Source organism: Montipora foliosa, chromosome 11 (assembly GCF_036669935.1).
Source record: "Montipora foliosa isolate CH-2021 chromosome 11, ASM3666993v2, whole genome shotgun sequence".
Taxonomy (NCBI): Eukaryota; Metazoa; Cnidaria; class Anthozoa; order Scleractinia; family Acroporidae; genus Montipora; species Montipora foliosa.
In genome coordinates this window covers 24,964,854-24,969,853 of record NC_090879.1, presented here as the reverse complement: position 1 = coordinate 24,969,853, position 5,000 = coordinate 24,964,854, and the positions used below count along the sequence as shown (strand labels likewise).

The window sequence follows — 5,000 nt, the reverse complement described above, 5'->3', positions numbered from 1 at the left end:
TTGGACTGGCGTAAAGTCCCTTAAAATGAAAATTGGGATTGAGACTGGCATAAACAAGATGCATCAAAAATATAGTTACGTTTGCAGCACTTGATAATTAAATTACTTTGGCGTATTTTCAACCAGTAATGTGTTACCATTGTTTAGTCTACAAGTCTCTCTCCGAAAAACTAATTTTCACCGTAAATTTCTCAAGGAAGTAAAATAGCGCCGAGTTAATCGTTAAACGTAAACGTTGACTTACAATATTGAGCGATGGCGTGTACCTTCTCACTTTTGGTCGGTGGAGAATGCGGGGCTGATCCAAAGTCAAAGACTGCGTCGCGTAAAATCGTACCCTTGGTATCATGCTCAAAGAATATATCGAGCCACAAAAAACAGCTTCAATTCAGTGGCTGCGAAACGGAAATTGAGCTTATTCTAGCCCGCAATGGTTGTTTCCAAACGCCAGAAAATATCCACGACATGACTATCTGTCCACTGCACCGCGTTAGTTTGGGTATTGGGTGGCGAAGGTCTAAGCGGGTATGCAGTGTTCCAGGCAAACTCTCTGGACACAGTGAAGAATCCAAGAAAAATGCCGAGCGGGGTTGTAGCTTGGCTCAGTCGAAGTACATATTGGAAGCCACTGGTGAATTCATTCCAGTTGGTTCAGGTAAATATAATCCTTCTTCTTTTGTAATACTTGCGGGAGTAAAACATTTAGTTATAACGTATGACGTCATATAACACATCAAACATATCTCTGCCGTCGTTAAAATGGTGAGTCAGTTCAGTTAGCTGGGCTGACCCGTTTTATTGGAATGGTTCGGCTAATACCTTGGTTCCCTTTAAAATTTCCGTTTTGTTAATATATGAAGCCGGACTGACCCACTTGCAGAAATCTCTCCTCAGGCAACCAGTATCTCGCCAGCCTGGTCTCTCATATAAACATGGCAAAAATTTTATAAGGACACAGGGTATAAGCCGAGCCAGCCGGATAAAGCAGGCAAGCTGGGCTAATCGGGCTGGCTCACTTCACATAAACAGGCCTTTAACCATATGTTCACACTATGCAAGATTTCTTTGTTCCGCCAAGAAAACCAAACCCGGGATAGGGCTTTTGTTCACACTCAAGCACTGTGATTTCGGCGCCATTTCTGGAAAGGAGCCAAGCTGCGCCTTACCGATTTCGAAGGGTAGCCTCGCATATAGTCTACGTAGCTGGCGGTTTTTTGATGCGTGTTTTTTTCTTCTTTTGTGGTTCGCAAAGTAAGAATTACAGCCGAGCGATACGCAGAACCAAGGTCGAAAAAGAAAACGATGAGAGAGGGGCGTGTGTAAAAATGATAAATGGCATAGCAAGAAATCAGAAATGCAAGTGCGGGTGAGAAAATACAAAAAAAGTGGGTTAACATTTATGTAATTTTTTATATTTTGCTAGCGATTTGTACTAAGTGTCGAAAGAACCTGACGAAACAAGCACATACCCCTGAAAGCAGCCTGCCACAATCAGATTTTGACGAACTTACAGAGCATCTAGGTGAGCTTAGTCTGGTAAGTATGACATTCTATGATTTACGTCTACAAACTACAAAGATCTTTCCTTGTAATATTAGAAACCGTACGCAGCTAGTTTGAATCCAATTTTGAGTACGTTCAAACTGTTTTATGTTTGTACTGACAACAACGAAACTGGAAGAAGAAGTATTTTGGGGTCTTACTTCAGACTTTTGAATTTTTTTTTTAATTTTGTGAAATTTTAGGCAGAAACTGCAGCAGCCCAAGTAATTTATGTTGATGAAAGAAGAGAGAGTATATTCATCCCTGAATCGGATTTGGAAGGTTCTGATTTTGAGAACACACCGCATAGAAGCCAAGTAGACACGGCAAAAGAGCCTTTAAAAAAGTTAAACGATTTTTTAGCCTCTCGTGATGTTAGCCCTGTTCGACATAAGTTGTCCGTTCCATGGGAAAGTGCTAACGAGCGCACAAAGAGAAGGTACAGCCGTAAAGCAAAACAAAGTGTTCAAGAGGTTCTTGAAGTAATTGCTCCAGGACAAAGTGATAAATTATTGACCACATTAGGTGAAAGCTTACCATCTGAGAGAACACAAGCCGAAGAAGAAATTTTAGAAGCCTTAGCAGAAAGCTATTTAAACGCAACTCACTGGAGCACGAGAAGACAAATTTTGTCCATCTTGGCAGATAAACTATCGCTTAAGGAACTGACGCATTACATTCCCGGGGTGACGCCTTACAGATTTAACATCGTGCGGCATCATAGACTGTTACATGGCAGAGGTGCGATCGTACCTACTGATATCACTAGGCGTATGAAGGTTGATTTCGCTAAAGTTGATCATTTTCTCGACTTTATTACAAGTTCCCATATAGTACAAGACATGCCATTTGGAGAAAAGATGCTGAAACTTTCAACAGGGGAGGTGATTAAAACACCTAACGTCGTACGGATGCTAATACCAGAACGGATAACACAACAGTATTTTCAGTTTTGTACCGAGACCAATTTCACTCCGATGAGCAAGCGCACACAACTCCGAGTACTAGACGTTTGCTCTGCGTCAGTGCGCACCTCTCTACAGGGCTTGGATAACTTCTCTGCACAGGGCAGTAAGGCAAAAGAAGATCTTAGCGAGATAGTAGACAAGATAGCAGATCAAGCAAAGTCACAAGCCTGGGCCAAGGAAATGAAACAAACACTTCGGTCTACCAAGCAATATCTGCGGTCTGATTACAAGGTAAGGCTGTCTTAATATTTGGTTATTCTTTTAGTAGATTATTAACTTTGTACTTTGGCTGGATTGATGCTAAATTTAAGCGAATTGGTCATAAACATCAACTTTCTCTGGCTGCATTGTACTAACTAGTATTGAGGCTAAACCTCGAAACATTGATTAAGCGGAAGCTATCTTCAATTTGCGCCCTTTAAGCGGTTCGGACAAGCTTTAATAAGTTTCAAACTTCTTTTACTACTTTTAAAAGATTTTACCCTAAAGCAGCTGATATTAATAACGAAAAATCATAGTAAAAATAATGATGATAGTGATAACTATGATGATGATGACGATAATAATCTTTCACATTTTAGGTGCACGTTACAATGGAATCAGAAGTTGCAGATCACTGTTTAACGTTTTCCCTAAGTGATCCTAAAAATAGTTGTTTTCAAGGAAAGTGTAACCATAACCACGATGAGGTCTGCTACGAATGCAATAAATTAACCGGGGTGCTGTCTACCATAAAAGAAGCGTGCGCAGAACTTCAATCTGAAGAAGAAAGAGATGACAGTATCTGTTTAGTGGCTCAAGCTGAAAAGGACATTTTGGCATGGAAAGCTCACCAACTGCGAACATTTAACCAGGATCAAGCAAAACATGACGTGTTAGATGTCATATGTCGGAGTTCAGCATTATTAGTTATGGACTGGGCGATGAAATTCTTACCGCGAAAGTTTCGCGAATCACAGTGTGACTGGTTCGCCAAACGTGGTATTCCATGGCACATCACAGTGGCTTTTACAAGATCAGAAGCAAATGCCCCGCTTGAGAAGCTCACTTTTGTCCACCTGTTTCAGAGTTGCCCTCAGGATAGCGTTGCAGTAACCGCCATTTTACAAGATGTTATCGACATGTTAAAGGAGAGTCGGCCACAACTGCAAAAAGTGTATTGCAAACAGGACAACGCAGGATGTTATCATTGTGGGTCAACAATTGTAGGAAGCAGGTTGAACAGTCTTTCTGATGTCAAGGTGGAGAGGTTCGACTTTTCAGATCCACAAGGGGGCAAGGGAGAAGCCGACCGCCAGGCCGCAACAATTAAAGGACATATCAATGTGTACTTAAACGAGGGGCAAGATGTGAACAACGCGGCACAGATGAAAAAAGCCATTGAATCAAATGGCGGTATTCCTGGCGTTATTGTGAAGTATGTGAAGCCTCCCGAACTATCTGCTGGCAAAAACGTGATCAAATGGGACGGAATTAGTACGCTTAATAACTTCCAGTTTTGTCCAAATGGTATCACAACATGGAAGGCTTATAACATCGGGCCCGGAAAGCTGGTAACATGGAAGGACATTCAAACCGATGGTATCTTTTCTGCTACACTTGAAGTTTTGGAGCCTCCTGATACCCGCTCTCAGCAGTCAAGCTTTAGAAAAATCAATCCTAGAAAGGAAGTGCAGCAAAAATCTTTGTCCGAACAACGGCTGAGTAGTCCTGACCAGCAAGAGACAGCAGGACTAGACATGGATGTAGAAAAAGAGAAAGAGGAAGTAAGCGGCCTTTTTACCTGCCCAGAAGATGGGTGTATTCCGACATTCCAGCGGTCCTCAAGTTTGCAAGCACATTTAGACGAAGGAAAGCACAAGCGCGCGCTAGAAAAAGAAACACTGTTTGACAAAGCCAGAAAAGGATACGCTGCGAGAATAACTGGAGAGCAAACGAAAGTTCCAACTTTTGGTTTCTACACGACATCAAAAATCTCAGTTGATAAACTACATTCCACACTTGAGATGGGATGGGCTCTTAAAACAACAAGGAGTAGAACCCAGTTTACAGAAGAACAAAGAAAGTTCCTCACAGAACAGTTTCTCATCGGGAAGGAGTGTGGTAAAAAGGCAGATCCACAACAGGTATCGCAAGAAATGCGAAGAGTGAGGGACGAAAAGGCTGCTCGTATTTTCAGTGGAAAGGATATTCTTTCGCCACAGCAGGTGGCAGGATTCTTCTCAAGACTGGCAGCAAGGATTCGAAAAACGTCAGCAACATCGAACGAAGAAAGTGGAAGTGAAGACGAAGGGCAGTGTGCAGTCGAGGCAGAGGCCTTACATTCGCACCTAAAGGAAGTTGTCAGCGAAGAAATTGCTTTACGTCACCCCATTGTCGCCCTTTCCCGTAACATTTGCAGTTTGGTTCATACAGAGAAATTATCTACCTTAACAGTTGCAGTGCTAAGGGACATTTGTGAAGATATTGGCTTAAACGTGGATGATATCA

The 5,000-nt window shown here is 42.0% G+C and overlaps 3 protein-coding genes across 3 annotated transcripts in view; all 3 read right to left on the bottom strand.

The window, feature by feature from the left end:
• LOC137976120 (neuronal pentraxin-2-like) overlaps positions 1–5,000 on the bottom strand; it is a 207,046-nt gene that overhangs the window by 142,516 nt on the left and 59,530 nt on the right. The gene's annotated exons all lie outside the window — the stretch shown is intronic.
• The window catches only part of LOC137976127 (neuronal pentraxin-2-like), a 51,944-nt gene that overhangs the window by 13,109 nt on the left and 33,835 nt on the right, over positions 1–5,000 (bottom strand). The gene's annotated exons all lie outside the window — the stretch shown is intronic.
• LOC137976123 (neuronal pentraxin-2-like) overlaps positions 1–5,000 on the bottom strand; it is a 36,193-nt gene that overhangs the window by 25,773 nt on the left and 5,420 nt on the right. The gene's annotated exons all lie outside the window — the stretch shown is intronic.